Source organism: Rhinopithecus bieti, unplaced genomic scaffold (assembly GCF_001698545.2).
Source record: "Rhinopithecus bieti isolate Rb0 unplaced genomic scaffold, ASM169854v2 scaffold_18504, whole genome shotgun sequence".
NCBI lineage: Eukaryota > Metazoa > Chordata > Mammalia > Primates > Cercopithecidae > Rhinopithecus > Rhinopithecus bieti.
The window spans coordinates 354,164-378,098 of record NW_016809260.1 but is presented as its reverse complement, the minus strand read 5'-3'; the positions used below and the strand labels follow the sequence as shown (position 1 = coordinate 378,098).

General features: G+C 40.6%; 1 protein-coding gene and 1 long non-coding RNA gene across 15 annotated transcripts in view; one reads left to right on the top strand and one right to left on the bottom strand.

Annotated features, from left to right (window-relative positions):
• Positions 1–7,269, top strand: part of LOC108540023 (uncharacterized) — a 78,925-nt gene extending 71,656 nt beyond the window's left edge. For both annotated transcript variants that reach the window (XR_001888554.1, XR_001888555.1), the window contains exon 4: positions 7,007–7,269. This is a non-coding gene — a long non-coding RNA (uncharacterized LOC108540023). The remainder of the gene's footprint in view (positions 1–7,006) is intronic.
• SEMA6A (semaphorin 6A) overlaps positions 1–23,935 on the bottom strand; it is a 136,115-nt gene that overhangs the window by 77,944 nt on the left and 34,236 nt on the right. For 3 of the 13 annotated variants that reach the window (XM_017889007.1, XM_017889004.1, XM_017889012.1), the window contains exons 1-2: positions 19,457–19,544; positions 965–1,022 (exon numbers count right to left, since the gene is read on the bottom strand). The exons of 3 other annotated variants lie outside the window; for them this stretch is intronic. The gene's annotated coding sequence lies outside the window, so the exon portion shown is untranslated. Of the gene's footprint in view, positions 1–964; positions 1,023–14,298; positions 14,589–14,612; positions 14,803–19,456; positions 20,229–23,935 lie in introns of those variants that run through there. 7 more of the 13 variants (XM_017889011.1, XM_017889009.1, XM_017889006.1 and 4 more) reach the window with 5 other exon arrangements.

Genomic DNA, 23,935 nt, shown 5'->3' with positions numbered 1-23,935 from the left:
AAAAAAAAAAAAAAAAAAAAAAAAAAGATTGGGAAACTACATGCTTTCATTCTGAAGAGATTAAAAACAGGATAAAAGGTGATGGAGAAAGGAAATCCTTGAGAGTAAATTCCCGATACTGGTTTTGCTAAAACGAGAATGTCTCATAATTATCCCACAGTGTGTTGTGAAATTCTCACAGAATTTTAAAAAAAAAGTAATCTGATTTCACATATTTTTAAAAGTGTATGTCATATCATACTTGCAAGAATAATTCAGAGATGAGGAATTGCTGACTGAGTTACTTGTTTTTCATTTCCTATGTTCTGGGCTTATGATGACAGTTTTCCAGGCTCCTCTCCAGATAAGGGACCAACAAGGAGAGACTTCCACAAAATAAGTGATGTTCCCAGAGCAGATGTAATCTTGGTAGCAAGGTCTCAAAGCTTCTTACGAGTCAATGACACCATCCAGAAGCAGCAGAAGTGACTGCCTCCCCAGGCTCAGCAACCCCTCCACCTGAGGGAGCTGCACTTCTTCCCATCTAATAGCCAACTACAAGGGAGTCAGCACGCCTTCCTCTCTCTCTGTAGTAAATGGATGCACTTCACAGGCTTTTTGTGCAGTTGGGGGTGGTTTCTCCAAAGGAGATTCCATGATGTCAGAGCCTGTAATCATTTTCTCCCCAATGGAAATGCCTGGTCATGGCATTTTCCAATCCCTGGCATCGGAAGCAATTGTCAGCTGGCAGTATCTGCCCTCTGCTTTGTTACATGTACCTGCCTTTAATTTTCAAATGCCTGTAACTTTCTTTTGATAAATAGCCCCAGAAATTTAGGGACTAGATAATAAAATGAAGAATTTGGATTTCTGGAATATTTGGGGAGGACAACTGTTATCTTGAACAACAGGTAGGGGTGGTAGAAAAGGAAGACAGACTCTCTCCCACTCCTCTCTGAGGTGCCCTCCACTCGCTGTCCCTCACCTTTCTTTCTCCCAAAGTGGACACTGGGCGTCAGACAACAATGTAATCAATTTTAAGTCTGAAATAAAATGGAAGCAAATGGTTAATAGCAGATAACTTGGATATGAGGTTAATTACTGCAATCCAATTATCAGGAGGGAAGACAGCACATGAATATCACCAATTAACCCCTAAATCAAATTTTAAAATCACCATTCCCATAATTAATAGCACAGCAATCACTATAATTACCATCTCTGCCAGACCAGAATAAGGAGGAAAAGTGAAATTATCCAATAAGCTTGAGTGTGACAAGAAGAAACCAAACTAAAGTGCTGAGATCAGACAAAAGAGAGCAGATAAATCAGAGAGAAAGTGAGTGTGAGACACACACCCAGCCTTGCAGGCATGCCCAGGTGTGTCACTCTAGCATAGAGTGACACGTGCAAGGATCCCTGCACGTGTGTGCTTGCCTTTCTTTGGGAGGAAATGGAGGCACGGAGAATGGATAAACGTCTCTAGAAGCTACTTAGCCCTGGTTAGTGGGAAGCATAGAGGTCCATCTGCATCATCCGGGCTTTCACTGGTAAGGATTTCAAGGTCTGAGCAGTGAGAAGGAAAAGACACAGCTATGGAACACATGGAGAGGAATAACACATGAACGTCTTTCAAAGAGGAGATTCCCCAGGCTCACTTTGAATTACTAAAAGACCAACTCAGAATAATTTTCTTCTCAAACACAGTATTTTTCATATTTGGTTAACATAGTCTTCATCTCTCCAAAGAGTTAAAAAAAAAAAAAAAAAGTCATTCTAAGGTGTTATGCAAGAATAGGCAGATGTGTTCTTCACATATCTATTTAATCAGCTCTTTCCAGCAGCACTAAGGCATGAAAGAAAGGTTGAGTGTCCTCCAGAATCCTCAATGAGGAGAGAGCAAAGTATTGTGTGGAGCTCCAATCTTGCAAGATTCCCCAAGCTGGGACATGGCTCCACCATTTGAAAGTAAGGGAGCTAAGGACACCTCCTCCATTCTCACACAAAAGGTACATTTGAGGAGTCGTCATCAATAATTTTTCCAGTTTTTTGAAAGTAACTCTATTCCAAAGGAACACTGCTTTTGTACATCACAGGTTACCTTTTTAGTGTCTGGGGAGGTACAAGCAAGAATATGAGATGTGAGAAAATATCGTAGAAGTGTGTAGGCATTGAAAGGATGTTCCTTTCACTGTTCAATTAAACCCAGAAACTGCTTTTGTTAGTAATTTTCCTTTACTCATTCATTTACTCATTGAATTCAGTCACTTTAGAAATGGCTGTTTCTAATACGTGCAAGCAAGGCACTGTGCGGAAACAGTGCGGATATTGGGGGCATGGTCTCAACCATGGGTTCTGCCCTTGGGGAGTCTCCAGACCACTGCAGACTATACATAGGCGGCTAAAACGATGCTGTGCGTACACGCGTGCACACACACACACATTATACATATAATACATACTTACATTAAACACTGTGAGTGAAGAGGACCAAGAGACATAATATCCAAGTATGAATTCTATTTCCAAAGCACATGCCAAATCTGCCCACTTCCCTACGTTCTATCTACAATCCTCTTAATCTAACCTAACCTTGGCTCCTGCCTCATCATGACAATAGCTATCTACTTAATCTTTCTACTTCCACTTGGCCCTCCTTCAATTTAATCTCCACACAGCAACCAATGGTCTTTTAGAAACATAGATCATGTTATGTCCTCCCTTCCATAAAACCTTCCAGTGGTTTCTTAATGTATTAACAACAAAATCAAAACCCTCTGTTCTGGGCACAAAAGGCACCACCCAACTGGTTGATCCCATCATGTTCCATTCCACAATTTCCCACTCTGTTCCAACCCCTGTGCCTTGCTTTCCTCAAATGCACAAGCTCTCATTCCTGCCTCATGGACTTTCTGCTCTCTCACCTTGGAATGATCTTTCTTCCAAGATCATAAAATTTCACTTCCTCAGACAGGCCTTCCCTGAGCCCCCAAAGCAAACCAGTGCTTTTTTTTTTCATCACTTTATTCTACATTTCTGCAATGGATTTGTTCCCAGTTGATATTTTCACATTTATAGTATTACTTGCTTTTGTCTGTTCCTCCCCTCCACTAGAATGTAAGCTCTGTGTGGGTAAATTTGTCTTATTAATCACTGTATCCCTCCCATTCAAGAACAAAGTCTAATGTACAGTAAACTCTTAACAAACATTCATTAAATAGTGAATGGAGCTCTAAAAAAAAGAGTATCAGGACAATTTCTGAAAAATCAGTACTAAAACAAGGAAAAGGGGAGATGCAAGGGGCAGAGACTGGCATTTTCAGATATCTGAAGAGAAACCTAGAGGACAGTTGTGAGGGTAGACCTAAGATGAATGGGTAGCAACTGTAAAGGTGATTTCTGCTCAAAATAGGGAAGAACTTTCTAGCAGCCCCGTAACACACACATGGACTAGCCTACCTAAGGGGATGGAGAGGCCAGATGAGTGCTAGGGCAGAAGGAATACTCTCCAGGAGTTTAGACATAGGTTGCAGGGCTGGACCAGACAATGTTTAGGGTCCCCATGGAGAACCTGACTGCCTATGGTTCTTGGATCCTCTGACAAGTCTTTCCTCCCACGTAGTGAGGAAGTACTGTTCAGAGCAGAAAGCCACAGATGGTCCAGAAGGATCCTGCTGTGGACTCAAACTCTTGCTGGCAGCTGCTCCCAGGGCTCTGTTGTTGTAATAATGTCCTTGGAATCAAAAGACCAAAAGAAAGTCCTCAGGCTTTGGGCAATCCTCATTCATTGTCTCCTAGTTTGACCAGATTGTATAGGATATAGGTCTACAGCCAAAAGCATTTGCAAGGAGACAGATGGCAAGAACCTAGTGAACATCATGGGCAATGACAGAAAGCCTCTAGGGGTGAGGACATCCAGCATCTATACAGCTCCAGCTCTTTTTCACTCTACAAAGCCCAGAGGTCTTGAGTGTGGAACACAAAGTGAAGCTCTGGTTGTATGGCCTTCCTGGGAATGTCAAGCACTGGCTTGTTACTAAGGCTCGCTTGCCAATGACACGCAGACCCCAGGAGATGGTTTAACTCTACTCTTGTCCCAAAGCCCTTCCCAGTGACTCATAACTTTCTTTGACACCAGAACAGCTGGGCCAGCCAGCTGGAGAGAGGACATACAGATGTAGCTGGCTGGAGTCTGAGGGGTAACGGGGCTCTCAGCTGTGCAGTCGGCCTAGTATCCTGCAGTGGGCTACAGACTGTGGAAGTCCCCTCCTCTGCAGACAAGTTGTGGGTGGGGATATTGGCTCTGTCATGACCGTCTCTCATCCTACAATACATGTGTGTTTAGAATAGAAAGCACTGCAGCTCTTCCTCAACAGCAACTTGGGGGATGTTTTATTTCTTTTGGGAATATTAGATCCTTGAGCCAATCCATCTGGAGAAGGTATGAGAGAGAGTACTCTGGCCAGAACATACCATCTACCCAGATGTCTCGGCTTAAAACCGAGCTCAAATGAGAGAATGTGTGAAAGGCTGAGAAGTTAGAGGGGTTAGGGAGAGAAGTAGATCATTTTTGTTTCTGAGAAAAACATTTAAAACAAAGATTGACTGACTGCCCTTCCACTAACATAAGTTTAGATTCGTTGATTATTCACCAGAAAAAAAGTATGAAACATATATGTGTAAAATCCTTACTAGAAATGGCTTGCTTAGGCAACATTGTGCACATTGAAGGTACTTATTAAATATTTGTTGATTTTGATCCAAATAGCTTTGGGTATTTTTAAATATCAGTGCATTGAGTACCCCAGTGATTGTAAAGGGGGTTATTTTTGTTAATGAAACTTGAAATACAAGCCAAGACTGATTGATTTTTTAAAGTGTTGTGAATATTGCAGTTCTCATACATAAGCAACTAGTAACGGTGTCTCTGAGGGAGGAGGACTAGGAGGTCAGATTTGGGTAAGAAACTCACTTTTTATGTTGGACTCTTTTATGTTTTATTGACAATATTTTTCTTGTGCATGTGTTTCTTTTTTAGAACGAAATAAAACTAGTTACTATTTTTTAAACTCTTTGTCTCTAGAGACAAACCTGGAGCTTAGACCTACTGATAACCTGCCAGTTCCCACTAAACTAGAAAGAAAAAAGGATTTTTCCCAGGATCCCATCTCTTCCCAGTATGGTCAGCCAATAGTAATATTCTGGAATACAGGATGCGGGTGAGGGAATTTATAGGCATTGTGGTGTCAGTAGTGATAATTCTAGTTGATCTGTGATGCAGATGGATGTATATGGCGGCTGGTGGTTTACACAGCACTGTAAACCCGCCTGCGTGCCATATGAATGGCTGTCTAATTTATTAGCTTTCAAATAAAAATGTAGCAAACTCAGAAATGCAGAACGCAATGAAGTCTAACAAAAAGAATCAGATGGGCTCAAAGCAAATAACCTTCATGTTTTTTATTTCATTTTCTATAAGTGGGATTCCAGTACTGTGGATGGGAACCTTTTTTTCCCCCTGCTTCTCTATCTGTATGTTGATTTCTGGGCTGCCCCCACGTTCTCTGGCTTCACTGGCCTTTCTTCCTGTTCACTTCCCACGGCAAAGGAAGCCCAAATGCTGCTTTTGAAGTATCCCCAAAGGACACCTGACATTTTAAAAGTTGAACGAGTGTCCTCCTCTGGGACAGTCATCTTAGACCGTCTCAGAATGACTGCTCCCAGAGAAGACAGGAGATTGACTAAACTAGAGAGAAAAAAAGACTTGATCAGGAGAGCGAGGAGGGCAATGTGGAGAGAGAGGTGCCCACTGTGCAGGGATGTGATCAATGAAAGTTTCCTCCATCCCATCCCAGCACCCTTTCTGGGAGGTGAGCTGCACATGACCGCCTCCTCTTTTCTCTTTTTATTCGTTTATTCAACACTGAGCTAAGCGCTAAGAAAGGAGCAAAGGCATGTTTCCTCCTTTTTTGGTTCTTCTTCGCCTCAGAGCCGAGTCTATTTCGACCACTTTGAGGTTGCTTTTCTCACCGGGTGGGTCACATTATGCTTTTTCTCTTGGGGTTTAAGGTTTTACTGGGGTGGGAGACAGCAGTTTCTTTTCTTTTCGAGACAGGGTCTTGCTCTGTTGCCCAGGTTGGAATGCAGTGATGCAATCTCTGCTCACTGCAACCTCCACCTCCCAGATTCAAGCAATTCTCCTGCCTCAGCCTCCCGAGTAGCTGAGACTACAGGCACGTGCCACCGTGCCCAGCTAATTTTTGTATTTTTTGTAGAGATGGATTTCATCATGTTGCCCAGGCTGGTCTTGAACTCCTGGGCTCAAATGATCCACCCGCCTCAGTCTCCCAAAGTGTTGGGATTACATGCATGAGCCACTGCACCCAGCCTACACAGCAGTTTCGGATTCCAAACTGGACTCCAGCTTGAACCTTGGAGGCTGGTGGCACCCATAGGAGTGTGCATGTTCTCTTGCCTCACTCCACCAGTACGTGCTGCTCTATCCATAACCAAATGCAAAAGTACATATAAAACTGTAAGTATAAACCAGTGCTTTCCAAACTTGACTGCACACTGGAATCACCTAGGGAGCTTCAAAAATTAAAGATGCCTGTGTTCCATACCCAGAGATTGTGACGTAAGTGGCTTGGGTGTGACCTGGGCTGTGAAAAATGTTAGTAGACCCCCAGGTGATTCTAGTGAGTAGACAAGTATGGGAACCGCTGATACAAATACAAGTGGCATCCATATTACAATCTTAATCCCTTCCATTTCAATGCCTTCAGCCACAGCCCGAGATAATTAACCATGATTCAAAGACCTTTACTTGTGCCAGCTGCATGGAGTGGCTTTAAAAATATCTAAGTTTATTTCATGCCCACCTACCCTCATGCCAACCCACTTACAAAATATAATTTAATCCATTAAAAATTACAGGGAGCCATACAGAAACTTCTTTTCCAGCATGGGGCGTGCAAAGTATTTCTAATGCAAACACAGACAATACGTATGTTTTCTTTTATGACAGGGTTGAAATAAAGCAGACCTAATTATCCCACCCAGATGCTATGGAGAAGAAGCTGTGTGAATACTGCATGAGGAAGCCTATCTCCCAGTCTTATCAAACCCACTTTTCTCTTCAACTGTGCCCTGGTAACCTGGGAAATATTATAAATTTTGATTACTGATTGCTGCATTGTTAGTAACTGACTATTTATCATCAGTAGCTGGTCACCAGTGTCAGTCCAGACTTAATTATCTCAGCTGAAGGGAAAGTAACCCCATGAAAGAATTGCTTTCCAATTAAAGCAGCATGGAATATATGATTTGTCTCTCTGACGCTATCCAATTCATACTCCTTTTCATGTTATTTGTATTGTCTTCTTTTTCTTATTACAAGCTCAGAGTTGTGAATCTTAGGTTCCCTGGCCAGAAACACATAAATATCAAGAGGGCAGCTGTCAGACCTTTAAAAAAATCATGAACAGTCACCACTAAAAACATAACAGTAATTACAGAGTTTCCACTAGCAAATGCTACACTTAGGGTTAAAGACATCTTTCAACATAACCATTTATTTTCACAGGTTCCTAACCTCCTATAGAATGTGTGTATAATTACATGGGTATGTATACACACACACACACACACACACACACACACACAATTTTTAGTTTATTCTTTAGGGGTTAGGATCAGATGCTCTATGCTGTGTTATAGCTATTGGGCCAACGACAAGGAAACAAGGAAACTATTTTTCTACTAGCACAAGTATTTTATGTAAAGATCTAGGCAATGGCATCTCTGAACTCTTCATTTTTCTTATCTTGTTTTTGCCATTAGTTTGATATTTATTTTGCATGTCTGCCCATTTGCCTATCTAGACAATTCTTTATTCCTGGAGCAAGGACAAAAGTTTATCTTATCTGTGACTAACTCAACCCTGATCACTTTGTAAACATGGCCTTTGAAGTCTGGGTTGTTTAAGAAAATATTTATTGAGCACCTACTGTGTGCCAGGCATGCTCCTGGCACTGAGTATTATCAATGAACAGAAGAGGTCTCTGCTTTCATGGAGCTTATATTCTAATGGGCTTCCACCCTAGTCCTTCCATTAGTGGTCAAGTGGCCTTGGGTTATTTAATCTGTGTAAGGCTCAGGTTTCTCTGCTCTAAAGTGGGATAATGATGCTTTCCCTTCATACAGCTGTTATTAGGATAAAAAGCTCCTGGCCCATGAAGAGTGATTTAATTAAGGTAAGCTTCCATTTTCTTCTCAGTCCCCTGTATCCTTGGGGTTGGCACTGGGAAACTCAAAGTATCCTCACCTTTCAGCATTGTGAATTTTGTATACTTGTTTCCTATACCTATACACCATCACTTGTTTCCTAAAAACATTTTCTTACTGTAGCTCCAATTTCCCCCTGTCCTCAAAACTTCCCACCCACAGCCTTCTGTGTCTTGGACTGGAGCTGCCTGTATTTCTTAGAAGATGGTAACTGCAGTTTGGTGTTTAACCAAAATTTTGTGGAAACTTAAATTATTCCTTTGGGAAAAGGAGGGTATATTTTTCAGTACCGTGCCAATGTGAAAAGGAGGAATAGCCTATAGTCATTGGCGTTGAGTCATTATCTACTTGGCTTATAGTTCTCTTCCCAACTGCATTACAAACACCTCAAAGGGTAGGACCATTTTACTTCTATTTACTTTCAGCAATTTAAATTAAGCATTTATTGTCTACATTTATGAGCAAGGAACTCTTTCAGGTGCTGTGTTCAGTACAAAGATGAAGGCTGGTTGGAGGAAGTAGCACTTAAAAACCTCTCTGGAATCTTTTCACCTAGCAGCCAGCTGCCCTAGGTTAAGAATATGTACCAGAATTTCAATAAACTGCCCCTAACAAGAAAGTTTTAAGAATGTTTCACTCTTCGATTGAATTGGGCTGGTGGGTGAGGGCTTTGGAGGGATGGCTCTTATTGGATCTTCCTATGCCTTTTTTTCTCCCCTCTTTTATCTTTTGTGTCTTGCACAACTCTTCCCATGACTACGGTTTTTCTTTTAAATCATTTTTCTATTAACAACCCCTCCCCACTCCACTTTTCTGTCCTTTCCCGTTTCTGCCTTGTGAATTTCTACCCTTCTCTAAAGACACTCTTCAAACATCACCTTCTCTGTGAAGTCTCCCCTGATTCCCACTGACAACTAACCACTCATCTCTCTCTTTTTTCTTTGAAAATACTTGAGTGAGCTGTATCATAGCCATCAAATTGACATCATTTGTTTACTAATCTATCCACACCATTAGTCAGTGAACTTGGCAAGGGCAAATGAATGTTTGATTGGTAAACAAATGGATTAATGAATGAATAATCTAACATACAATCCCTGTCCTCAGAGGATTTACAATTTATAGAGTAGACAGGTATATGAATAAAAAGCTGCAAAATAAAGTGCAAACACATACGTCGTATAAGAAAGAAAAACGCTATAGATTTTAAGTTTTAATTTTCCAGGCGGCTTATATTACTTATTTAGCTCACTTTATAATGAACTGATGCCCTTGGAAAAGTTACTATAGATTGCACTAGGCTTTCTTTTTAAAGGTCTTAGTGCTAGTTAGCCTCAGAAATCCTATTATATATACACGCCCAGGTAACCCACATCAGACTGACACACAGCATTTGCCTTTCTACTTGCAAATACAGGTCTTGAAATATACATGAAATGTAAGATGCTGGTATTCTTACAGTAACACAACACTCACATTCTATGAAATCCCTGACCTAGTTACATTGCTGAGGGCATAGCTTAAGTGCATATAATGCCCAACATGAGTAAGAAACTGTTATCTTGAGAAAAGTAAATTTTGCATTCCCCAAGTTCTGTATTATTAAATCCATGACCTTAATTACATTAGAGTGGATATTTTATTCAATTATATGGACAATGAAATAAGAACTGAGAAAGATATAGCTGGCCCAGAATCTCCTGGGTGTGAAAAGATGATGATATTTATTTTGTCTACTCCTGACAATAAAGTTTAAACTGTTACTTAATGCTCCAGCAAAACATCAATTCAAACAGAATTTAATTCTTCACAGTCATACTTAACATTATACATTTTTTATCCGAACTAAAAAAAAAAGAAGCAATTGAATATTTCTGCCCTAAAAAATGGATAGAGTTGGATCTTTCAAAATGTTGGAAAAAGAAAATTAAACATGGCCAAAAGACGAATATTGCCAAATTAAACAAATGGATTTGGGCCTTGCTAAATAAAATAAACTATTCCTAATGCTTCAATACAAGGAAATACATGGGCTTTTTTCTACTTGCACGGAAGTATTTCTCACATAAGCACTTTCAAAACAATGATCTTTTATGCCCAATAAGCCATGAAAAGTTGAAAGTATAAGTGAGGTTGAAGAAGAAATTCTTTTCCACCTTCTTCCTAAGAGCTGATGTCCTGTGTGCTGGGAGAAAGAAGTTGGTAACATGTACATTTAAACTCAAATTTATACAAATGTTTTTCTAACATATTCTTTGTGGTTCAACAATTATTTTATTTTTTTCTTGTCAAACCAGTTGGTTCTAATGAGTCTAATTATTAGTCTTCGTAGTCAGAGTTAACAGTATAACGTAACAGTTAGTAACGACTTTCAGTTAAAAGTCAACCCTGTGATGCACAAAACCTTGGATAAGATTAAATTTTAACAGCTTCCAACTAATCTACAGGCAGAAGTCCAACTCAGGTGTTACTATTTTAATAACACTCAACTCTAAAAAGCATAAAGCAAATGCATATTAAAAGAGGAACAAAGATGCGAATTAGAGAACTAAACGAAGGAAGGAAAACAATACAGGTTTTTCCTTAATTAACAACTTTTGCAAGATATAAGTTGCATATAGAATTTCCTTTAGGTCATATCATTTAAGTGAATCTACTTGTAAAGCAATTTAGAACTCTCCAGGAACAGTAGAGTTTAAATAACTAACCAACAAATGTGTAGTCTTTTCTTTTGCTTCCTTTTCCTTTCTTTACTTCCTTAACAATTGGCAAAATATTCTTAAATTATTAATATAGTACCCGATTTGCTTCTCATTTCCCAATTTCATTCATTAAAACTAAAAGCAAATAGCAAGCCTTAGTAAAACTTCTAGCCAGGTTTCTTGCTTACAAATATAATGCGGATTTCTGAAAGTGCCCAGTTAAAGGGAAGTACAATCCCACAGACTCCAGTACCTCGCTGACCAGTGCCCCCTGCCCAGCCCCATCCTCATTTGCCTTTACAATATCAAGCTGATACTGCAGAAGCAGTTGATTGTCAGGAGAGCCAGCTCAGGTAAATTAACTTAATGAAACAGATGACTTTGTATGTATTGAAACTGACTAGGCTCAAATATCCACTCAGCTAATGAGCTTGCGATAGGACCCTGGGAGAGGTGTCATCTTCATTCTGCCACTAAAAGCCTTTCTGCAGCCCTGTATCCTATCTTCCTGTCTGAAAACCAGGCAGAAGCTTAACAGCCGCCAAGCTTCCAAAATGCAAACAGTGGCAGTTGCCTATCTAAGTTGTGATTGATGGTACACAAAAATACATGGCTACTTCATAGATATTCTAGCCTGCAACAAATTAGGGAGCTAAACCTTTGTGCTAGGCAGATAGCCAGTGTATTGTGGGGGACTGCTGTGGCTCTATAATTATATCCAGCCTGATGATAATCTGTTCTACCGCTGTGAATGGCTGTACCCTGGGACTTTAATTTCACCGTCCCCTTCCAGCAGATAATGCCTGACCCTGTGTCACTTTGACTGTGAAACACATGAAAAAGACAAATGAGTTTTTCTCTGACCATGTTAAACTAACTAATGGATTCTAGTTGTGAAACTGGCATAATAATAAGCCAAGGCTCTGCTGGTACTGGGTGGACATTCAGACAGTCTCTAAGGGTGTTATTAACCTCATGCATGTAAACAAAACACAAACACCAAAAAAGAATCTGGCCAGTGTGAAGAAAGTCTGTTTAGTGTGAATAGGGATTAACCACATATTTTATATTCCAACCAGTTATTTTAGTATTTTGAGACACAGCTATAAGAGAGTGTTGAATTACTAGAGGTGAGGAAGGATGGGAAGGAGGGCTTGCCAGAGGTTGGTTAACAGATACAAAAGTACAGCTAGATAGGAGGAATTAATCCTAGTGTTCTATAGCACTGTAGGGTGACTATAATGAACAACAACAACCTATTGTATATTTTCAAACAGCTAGAAGAACAGATTTTGAATGTTCCTAACACAAAAACATAATACATGTTTGAGGTGATGGATATGCTAATTACCCTGATTTGATCCTTACACATTGTATGCATGTATTAAAATTTCACACAGTATCCCATAAATTTGTACAATTTTTATGTGCCAATTTAAAATAATAATAAAGGAGGGAAAAAAGAAGACCACGCAGCTGGAGAACATCAGAAGCAGGATTAAAACTCAGGTCTCAATGGTTCTAAAACCATGAAGAATTTCCATAAATCCACACTGTTTCAAAAAAGAAAGAGAGAGAGAAAAAAAGAGCTGTTTTATGGTCTAAAACTAGGCATTAGCTGAAGGCAAACTAACACAGGAACAGAAAACCAAATATTGCGTGTTCTCACTTATAAGCAGGAGCTAAACACTGAGTACACATGGACACAAAGATGGAAACAATAAACACTGGGGGCTGCTTGAGGGCGGGTTGGGGGAGGGAGCACAGGTTGGAAGGCTACCTATTGGGTACTATGCTCACGACCTGGGTGACAGGATGGTTCATACACCACACCTCAATGACACACAATTTACCCATGGAACAAACCTGCACGTGTACCCTCAGAACCTAAAATAAAAGTAGAAGAAAAAATAAAAATAACAACAACCACAACAACAACAAAAACTAGGCATTAATTGAGCGATTTTATAATCAACATTTCCCTCTTTCCTTTCAGAGTTGTATTTGGTTTTCAGAAAGTGGCTATAATTCAATATCCTTGAAGATATACTCATTTGAACTAAATGTTGTAAATGTTAACTATCTTAGAAGAGAAAATGACCAGTGTTTACATTACTTTCATTCCAACATAAAAAGGCACTATTGCTTCCAGTAATTAGTAAAAGACATTATAATCTGTACAGAGAGTAATTGTGCAAATTCCAGTCTTGTAGTTATGTAGGCACTTCCTGTTACACATGGTCTTAATTTTTAATATGTATTTTCTTTTAGCTCGCTAAAATATTACAGATTTCATATTAATGCAGCTGAAAAGATAAATGTCCTTTCCCATGTTCCCATCAGAGGTCTGTGTGTTGTGGGAGGTTAAAAAATTATAACTCAGCTGTTCCATACCGTATTAAGATTGAAATTTGGCATCCCAGATGTGAATTTGTTTCCAAAATGAAACAGCATCTGGTAAGCTTTTTTTTAAGAGAAAAAAATATTTTAGAAGCTTATTTTTAAAGTAGACTCATATTGGGTTTATGGGTACTTTTAAGATAAAATTGTATATAGTTTTATTTAAAACTGTTTGGACTTCTGATGGGTAAAACCCCACATTTCTCTAAAATTTTTACCTTTAAAAACAGGCTAATGAAAATCCAGAAGTTGCATTACCTTTCTTAATCAGTGATCAAAAATACATGCTTGCCTTTTCTTTAGGTGGTATATTTTCAAACAAGCTCTCTCTGCCCAAGAGGAATTTATTTTTGCAAAGTAATATTTTATTGTGTGTTTACCATATGTCAGACATAGATCTAGCTCTTGATGTGTAATGACTCATTTAATCCTCACAATAGCTTGAGATATATGCCATTATTATCCCCATTTTACAGATGAGGAGACTTCCCAAGGTCACATGCTAACTAGTAAGTTGGGAACAGGGATTTGAACCTGGGACAAACTGGCTCTGAAGCTCACATTCTTAACTGCTATGTGCATCGCCCCTCTGATCATAGTCATTTCCCTAATCTTACATTCACTAAACATTTAATAAGTGCCAATTAATCTATGTGGAGGGCATTATAGGAGAGTTGAGTGTGGGGCTGGGGGAGGAGGTGGGGATTGGGAGGATACAGAGTAGAGAAAAGGGGTCAATAAAGTTTTTTTAAAAAACGCAATCCCCACCACAGTTCTGCAGGTCAGATGGACATGACTCAATGTCTAAACACAAAGTAAATGCTACACTTTGCAGAATGGTCCCTCCAGTTTTGGGGAATTGTAGGACCCGTAGTGCAGTGTCTCTGAGGCACTTAGGTCGCTCTGGATGTTATGCCCAGGTCCAATCTACCTTGTGTGAAGGCCCTCCTGGTCAACTGGAGACATTTCCCAGGACCTTCCTAAAAACACTCAAAATCTGGTGGTGAAAGTCCTTGTGTAACATTCTGAAGCTAGGCGTCCTCCATCCCTTGCTCCTGTTGGATATAGTGATCCCCAAGTTTCTCTTCAAAGAATCAGTATGTCAGTATGTTCAGTCCTCTTACTCTTTGATTCTCCATTTTAAAGTTTAACACCCTGGTTCTCCTCGCCCCCTTGCTTCTAGTTTCAGTAAACAACCTTTTCCACCAGTTTTAATCAGTAGTTCACATCTGTTCCCCTGGTCACCTGCTCTGTCCTGACTCATCCTGGTCACCTGCTTTGACCTGAGTCACCCCTGGTCACCTGCTCTAACGTAAGTCACCGTTAGTTACTTGTTCCTAACCGTCCTTCCCACCAAACCACTCACACCACCACTCTGGTTCATACCCCTGCTCTCTTTAAAATAGCCAATGGGAATTAGCTTAGACTGTGCAGTCCAACCCTAGCCAATAAGGGAAAGACACAGCGGTAGGGACCACCTGCATCAGGAATAAGAACCCCTTCCCCTCCCTTGTTCAAGTGGTGTGCTCTCGCCATTACTCCATTCATGAGTCACACCCTTCTATAGAAGTAAAAATTGCCTTGCTGCAAATTAAATTTATGTTTGAATGCTATTTCTTTGTGGCACCGAAGAACAAGCATTTCTTTTTTTTTTTTTTTGAGACGGAGTCTCGCTCTGTCGCCCAGGCTGGAGTGCAGTGGCCGGATCTCAGCTCACTGCAAGCTCCGCCTCCCGGGTTCACGCCATTCTCCTGCCTCAGCCTCCCGAGTAGCTGGGACTACAGGCGCCGCCACCTCGCCCGGCTAGTTTTTACTTTTTAGTAGAGACGGGGTTTCACCGTGTTAGCCAGGATGGTCTCGATCTCCTGACCTCGTGATCCGCCCGTCTCGGCCTCCCAAAGTGCTGGGATTACAGGCTTGAGCCACCGCGCCCGGCTAGAACAAGCATTTCTAACATTCTCAACCTCCTAAGTCAACACCATTTCTTGATGTGATTTATGCCAAACACTTAAGACACTGCTGTATTTTGGATGGATCAAGCCTACTTAATCTTTAATCCTAAAATTGAAAGAAGCAACTGGGGGTCTTCGGTATAGAAAGTGGGGTCAGGCGGCCAACAAAGAGAATATGAATGTATATCCAAGTCACTCAGAAACTTTTATGCAGGTGCAAGAAACTTATGTCAAAGTGGTCATAAGGCTGTTTAATAGGAGACAGACAAATGTAACTCCACATTTACTGCTAGAAACCAAAGCTTTGTGTGAAATCTTGAATTTACAGGGAAGGAGAGAGGGTAGCCTGTAACCTACCTGTTCTTTTCCTGATCCCTTCCCCCCAGTCCTGAACTCCTGGAGATTGAGCCCCTTTGGGCTTTGGTGACCCCATCATTGGGGTATGTTTATGTGATTGTTGATTTTGCCGTACCGGACACGCCCTTTCCCATTTTCTAACCGTCTTATAGCACATGCTGACTCTTTTCCCTTCCCTTCTCTTTTCCCTAGGAAAATCAATGAATCAGTAAAGACATATCGGTACTGGAAAAGAAAAAACAAAGTCCTCTGTATGTCACGGTGCTGTGTTACTCTTCTCTCAAACTCCAGTGGACATTAGTAACAATCCCTCTGGATGTGGTTGCTCTGAAAGAGCCGGCTCTTAGCATTTTGTCACACTTAGCCAATTGTTAAAGTATCATTAACAGGGACCCAGACAGAGATGACAGGTGTAAACAGTTTATAATTTACAAAGTGCAGGATCAGGTTTCTCCACCCCCTCTTCCAAGAGCTCTCAAACACATCTTAACTTGGCCCTGTGTAGGCATGGCAGAAATTCTTACAGGATTGTTTGAAAATAAATCCTATCATGCAACTATTTGGTAAAGTTTTGGTCTTTTGATCTTTTACTGTTAATTCAAACTATGCAAAGCTATGAGTTAATTGCTAAGTTAACATTTCAAAATGCTCTGTACAACTAAATACACACATGTGCCCTGGAATCCTCTGAGTGGGCTTTCTACTCTATGTCATAGATTTCCTTCTTTGTTTTTCCTTTTTTTTTCCCCCACTAGTGGTGCATTGGAGATTGCAGGTTTGAAATGCCTAACAGTTGAAGAGACTCGACACTGCTGCTCTGTGCACAGATGTGGGATTTCTTACGCCTTTTTAGTCAGACCTACTTAGCTGCCTTCTGCATTTTTCAGTGCTGACATGTTTCAGTAAAACTTTGACTAACTGGAATACTTGGGGAAGGGGTTCTGGCTGAATGACTTCCTGGTTAAACTAAAAGTTATTTAGAGAGCCCTTTTTATTGAAAATCTTTCTAAAATATATACTTTTCTCTTGAGTGAGGCAGCACTGTCAGAGAAAAATTGTACAGTATGTAGCTGTTTGGAAGGACTGTGAAACAGATTTAGCAAAGCTGCTAACTGCTCATCAGCCTTTCTCTTGCTGGAAAGCAGCCCCTCTCAGTATCCTGAGGCAGCTTAGGATGCCAAGCCCTACTGCTCTCTTCAAAATTTATTTTGCTCTTTAAGCAGAGGCCTGGATCTTACCAGGGGACAAACAAAGGTCCTGAGGCCACCAGCCCTCACCTTTCATCCCTCACACCTCCAGGCTTCACTCCCTCCAGTCAGTCTCCACTTAGGTCCACGGCTGCCCCTCCTTCACCTGTGCTGGGAATTCATTCTCTCCAGCCTCCACAAGGCAGCCATCTCTATGCCCTTTCTCTGGCAGTTTCATTCTCTCCCAATTCACTGATACTCCCTAAATATGCCTGTCTCCCTATTCCAAGTGAACCTTTCTCTCCACCTTTTCTTCTCTTGAAGGCAAAGTCCTTTCCTTCATTGCTAAACACCTTGCAAGGGTAAGCACAGCCTACGTTTACTTCCTAACCTCTTAGTCATTCTAAAACTATCTTTTATCTTCCTTCTGTAACTTCACCAAAGCTACTCTCAAAAAAGGCCATCAGACTATCTACTGGATCCTATGGCTTTATCTCAGCAAGTCTTACTGATTCTTCCTACATTTAGCTAGAATTCCTTCCCTTCCCTGTCTTTGCTGCCACCATTTTGTTTTGCTGAAATGCACATGTGTGCAGCATAAATCAGACCATGTCACTCACCTTCAATGCTTCCCACTGCACTTGTAACAACACAGATACTCCACATCTACATGGCTCACAGCCTGATGCTCAGCTCTGGAGAGCTCATGCCTCCTTCTCCACCACATTCCAGTCTGTCTTTTGAGTCCTCAAACATCCTAGAGCGCCCTCTGCTCCTTCTCCCTAATGAAGTCCTCCCCTCACTGCTTCTGGCTGGCTTCTCCACCTTCAGGTCTTAGCTTAAATTTTACCACCTAGGACAGAGTTTCTTTGACCAAACCATCATCTATGTGGGTTCCTGAGAGCCCCTCCTCACCACACCACTCTTTTCAATGCGCCCCATTCTCTCCTTTCACGCTAGTGACCATAAGCTGTAGTGGGAAATGAGCTTGTATGTTTACTGGATGGTTGATCTTTTGTCTCCACTAGGCTCTGAGTTCCTTGAGTCCTTGGATCATGTCCCTTTTTCAATGGACACCCACTGCTTAGCCCAGGATCGGGCACATTATTACTGAATGAATGAATGAACAGATGAAGACTTTATACTTTTCTGCAGAAGGGCTGTCTAGAATGACTACAGAAATCTGACCAGACAAGTAACTCAAGAAAGAGTACCTGAAGAAATTCAAATTTTAGGTTTTGTAGCATTTTAAATGTCAGAAAGATGCTCACTCATCCTTGCATATACATAAATCAGGCCGCTCAGCCTGGGGGAGAAAAGCATTTAGCATAATACAAATATATATCCTGTTGCAGGAAATACACAAATATTGTGTTGGGAGTAGTGACTAGGATGGCCTGAAGGAAGGAAGGAGGGTAGCCTGGCAATGGATTGCTGCTAGCTCAGTGAGAGGAGCAAGCAGCACAAAAGCCCGGAAGGAGAAGGAAGTGGAGTGATGATGAAGGGAGTTTTACCCAAATGGGGAGGCCAAAGTTAGACCAACTAAGAAGGTCACTGACCTGCGGGAGAAACAGGGAAGCTGGGTAGAAAGTGAGATGAAGAACTGCAAGTCCTGCACAACACAAAGATGTGTTTGCAGCTGGTTAGGGGAAGAGGACAGAAAGGATTTGGGTGGAGATAAATAGAAACTGCAGTGATAAGCAAAATGCATGGTGGCATGAGGAGGCTGCAGTAAGCATGTATGTATGAGTAAGCAGCAGGAGTTTCTAATAAGTATGTGATCTTTGGAGTCTGAATGATTAGAAACCGTGAGCAAGGTAATATCACAGTTACGCTAACTATCCTATCCTGTCCTATCAGCTGAGGTTCAAGGGCACCCACAAAGAATCACCATTTATAATTGATGTCCTACTAATTCCATGGGGTCCTGACACACCTTGAAAAACAGGGCTAAGACTGAGTTAAGGGGGATGTTGAAAGAGGCAGCACTTTCAACAAATGTCCAGTTATTAAATAGGTCATGTTACAACTGCAGGTGTGGAGCTTCTGCTCCAGAGACTGCTATGATAAATGATTTTGTAAAACAGATTACACCTACTCTCTTGATTTTTCAACAATTCAGATTTTCATATACTGAGACTGCTTAAAGCAGAAGTCTTCTATGCCATTCTAAAGCAATAAGATATGCTGGTCATTTTGCATAGCCTTTTAGTTTTAGGCATTTTAAAATGCTTAAAAAATTAAATACCAACCCCAAATAACTCAATCAACTCAATCCTATTGACTCAAAAGGGAATGGTTTCAGATAAAAGCCCACATGGCTTTTAGTTCACCCAGTTTTTTCTACCTACAAGTAACATAACAATTTCCTTTGCATAGGAAAGTTCTTAGAATCATCAGTCATGAAAACAGATGTTGGGCACAGGGGTGAAGCAGCAGCCAGCATCAGTAAATTTGCCATTATCAACTGCCCACCGCCACCCTCAACCCCATTCCCACCCCCTGTTGGAATTGGATTAGCCTTCTGGTATTATTTTAAGAGTGATTGGAATTTAATTTTAGTTAGGAAGAGCTGAGTCCATTGTTTACTTACAAACAAACAAAAGAATCCTCTCTCCAGCACTAGGATTCCTGCTTGGCTGGTTTTAAATAGATGAAGCTAACCAGATATTTACCATCAGCTTGGTGAAGAAAGAGACATTGTCCTGGGGAGCCAGAGTCATGGGAACTCAGTCCACACAGTAATGCATTGCAAACTGTGAGTGGACTATGACCAATCAAAGTCTCACTGTACATTTCACGGAGGTGGGAGCAAAACAGGAAAGAAAAAATCCCCTACGTGCCAGCATGTTGGGAAGGCATCATTGCAATAAAATTGTGAAACTAATGCTGGCAGGCAAACAACAAAAAACAACAACTGCCACAAACTGCAATATGCTTATCAGGGTCTGACCAAGAAAAAAGAACCCCAATCTTCCACAGAGGACACTGGCAACAATCCCAGGTCCTGCAACTCCTGAATAGCTCCATGTGCCGTGTTCCCTTCAGGTACTGCATTGTCCGCGGGAGATGTTCTCAGCAGTCAAGGAACAGCTGCACAATGCAAGCAGCCTCTGAATGGTCGAAAAGCTTTTTGTTCAGGCCTCGTGTGATTTCTTAAAAAAAAAAAGAAGCAAAACTGGTGTTCTTTTGTGCTGTACAAAGGCAGCACTTTGCTGACTCCAAGTTCAAGACTCATGGGCTGTTAGGAGAGGAAAGATGGACATTGTATTAGCATGTGTGAAAAAAAGAATAGGAGTTCCTTTAAACCAAGTCCATAATAAGAGCAGCCTGGTATTTGGAACACCTACTGAGCTGGAAGCAGCTCCAACCGCAGTTAGAAGGTAAGTGTTTGCAACAATCACACACACATGCACACATGCATGCACACATATAGACCCATCAGGGAAACAGCAGAATGTGTTCAGAATAAATACATTTCTTGAGAATAGGGCAGTAAAATAAAATATAATCACAGAAAAGTTAGAACTGGGATGTGTGAACTAAGAGGGATGTGACGTTAGTTTGTAGAGAAGCTGTTCTTCCAGAGAAGTTAAATGACTTACTCAAAGACATATGGATACTTCATCAAATCAAGTTCTTAACACCACTTAGGAAGGATGTCCTGGTGCTTCCTGCTCTGCACGTGAAGCAGTGTTGGTTGAGGGGTGAGGGGTCTGTGGAGACCATGTCATGTCAGGGGTTCTAGCATCAGTCTAATCTGAACTTGAACCCCTAGGATATATCAATGCTGAGGGTTCAAGTCCAGTGTTTCCAGTTGCATGACCTAGAGAGAAATTCCTTTATTCTTCAGAATTTCAACTGATTCAACCCCAAAATGGGGATAAAGTAACTTGTGCCTTTAGAGTTGCCACAAACATTAAGTGAACAAAGAGTCAACATTAAATAAATGTTGGTGACTATGCTTATTGCCATGAGGAGTAGCCATAAAGGTGGTATTTTCATCTTCTCAGAAATTTCAATACATTTAGAAAAAAAGAGAGAAAAGAAACAGGAAATACACAGAGAATAACCATATAGGTATACAAGTAAGCATACGGGGAAAATACAGAGAATTAATGTAGACAACAGGGAACAGGCCGGGCGCGGTGGCTCACACCTGTAATCCCAGCACTTTGGGAGGCCGAGGCGGGCAGATCACGAGGTCAGGAGATCGAGACTATCTTGGCCAACATGGTGAAACCCCGTCTTTACTAAAATACAAAAAATTAGCCGGGATGGTGGTGCATGCCTGTAATCTCAGCCACTTGGGAGGCTGAGGGAGGGGAATCGCTTGAACCCAAGAGGCACAAGTTGCAGTGAGCTGAGATCACACCACTGTACTCCAGCCTGGCTACGTAGCAAGACTCCATCTCAAAAACAAAACCAAACAAAAACAAAACAACAAAAAACTTGGACCAAATACTTCACACATGAACATTATGCCTCTTATCCATTTGTGCGGGCTCATTGGTTTCAGGGTTTTCTTTGCAATGATAGGTATTTGTTGATCCTTTAAAAGCATTTTGTCTTCCTCAAAACAATTTCTTGCTGAATATTTAATTTCATTTTTTTTTAACGAGCAGTGGGTGTCCTCCACTTGGACTGCCAAGATGCAACACCACTTTCTGTCCTGAGATGTCAAACTCACACATGGAGCCACCTCAGTGTGTTGGGATAATGAATTGTTTTCAGGTCCATGTTTTCCAAGGTATTTCTAGCACTATTATTTTACATATGTCCTGAAGATAGTTCTGTTCAGAGGAACAGAATTTCAATTAGATGTGTTTTTCCCTTCAACAAGTTTGTGATTTTTTTATCTGTTCTTAAACTCATTAATAATATCTGTTAGAATGTACTTCTTAGTAGCTACTCTTCGTGTACTTATATTAAATATACAAATAATACATGACAACCTTTTCGTGATAAAATAAATAAATGAAATAAACATTTTAGACAAAACCAAAGTCCTGCTTGACCATCACCTTGTCACCATCACCATCATCATCTTGGACCTTTCACCCTACAATATCCCTGGCCTATTCCACAACAGGGGCACCCTGTTACCATGCTGTTTCCTATGTATTTTCTAGAGTTTTCTTTTCCTTCTTTGCCTTTGTTTGTTAAACCAATATCCTTTTTTGTTAATAAATTCTTGGAGTTGGCATAGTTTTCATTGGAAGTAATTCATAGCAACTAAGAAAATATTTTCAACTGGGTGTTTGCAATCAAGCAAATTTTTCTCCATTATCTATAAGATAATCTTAGACATCTACACCCTATTCTTATCTACCACAACCCAATGTCCCCACAATGGCAATGCTAGAGTTGAAGCCTAGATAGTATTTATTTCTTTGGCCCTAGACAACTTTTCTCAACAGGCTTTTAGCCGTGATGATCTGGGCGAGCTTTATACAGTGGTCCTGCTTCCTAAAGTTGGAGGCAATCCGGGGTTGATTCTGTAATTTTTGTTTTTGTAGCTTTCCTTCTGAAGTATATATCACAGATTCCAAATTCTAAGGTTGTTAAAGATCTATAGACTATTGAGTAGGCACATAATGTGACACGCTATGAAAGCATTTTCCCTGTTTTGCAATCTGAGAACAAAACAAATCATTGATAGTCATGACTTGTAAGAATCCTCTTGCCCCTGCAGCTGTACTGGGCAGTGTGCAGAGCTTCCATCCTGCTTCTTCGGTTGTACTCCTGAGAAATGGCTCCCTAGATTCTAGTATGGTTAACTTGTCCTTAGTACAACACATTTTAATAATTCTGTGCTTGCGTGTGTGTGTGTAGCCTTTTACCCCTATAATCCCCTTCAAATCACACTAAAATATATATAATAACTGATGGATTTCCTTCAACAACTTGATCTTCACCACTAGAATGGTTAACACCATTTCCATCAGTGGTGGAAACTAGTTTTCAGGGTCTTTGCAGTTCGGGTACTTTACATTTAATTATTATTTTACTTCTGGCCTGAACTTTTTGTTAACCTCTTGGTTTTTATATAAAATTTTAATTATTTAAGTCATGAGTCATGCTAGTTTGTCTTCCCAGTGTATCTTCAATTCACAGGAGATATAGAATGCATGATATTGCTTCTGTCTGGTTAAAGTAAATTTTTAGTTTATTGAGTAAGCATTCTTGGGAATTTTCTCATCTCACTGTTTTCTGTTAGTTTTCCTTTCATTGCAAGTTCTTTTTTTCTTATTTTCTTGTGCTAAACTGCATGCTTTTTACAAAACCCCTTTTCTTCCACTGGTTGGTTATATAAACGATTGATCTTTACATGCTCAGTCTGATACTTTTTCCAAAAAATGTGATAGGATTCAAATACTTATTATTTTCAAGGCATGTAGTTACTGTAGCAGTAAAACAGTATATTTTAAATTAGGAAAAGTATGCATTATTATGCCTTTGATTCACAATCATCACTTCAAATACCACTTTAAAAGTAGGTGAGTAAAAATTACGGTAAATGCAAACTAAACTAGGCTCTGCCATCGGTACAAACTTATGCTTGCACAGCATGGAGGCTGTTTTCTGTCCCCTGCCTGTAGATTGCTTCCACCATTTGGAGGTCTCTATACCTGGATAAACTCCTGCTTTAGATGTTCACGAAAGATCCCTTGATTTCTGGCTATAGCTTCAGTTTCTGGCTGTTCCTCCTGGGAAGGCCTGTCCCTTTCATACTGTGAAATCTAGAAGGCATGAATCCCTCCATCATTCCCACAAGTCACTTTAATCTCTACTAGAAACATAATATGGCAAGATAGGGGCTGGGGACAGAGTTTGGCCCCATGTGTCCCTGTTTGCTTGTAATCAAGCATCCCTCATATTTCCTATAGACTGCTGTTGTGTATACGCATGTTAAATACCTCATTTCAAGAGTGAGTGAGAGAGGGAAAAAACTTGGCCCAAACTATCTTTTTTCACTCCAGTGTCTTCCTTGGCAGTTTATTCTCATCTGACTGGCACCAATACCTGCCAACAACTTCTACTTCGGATCAGCATCTTTTGGCACTTAAGA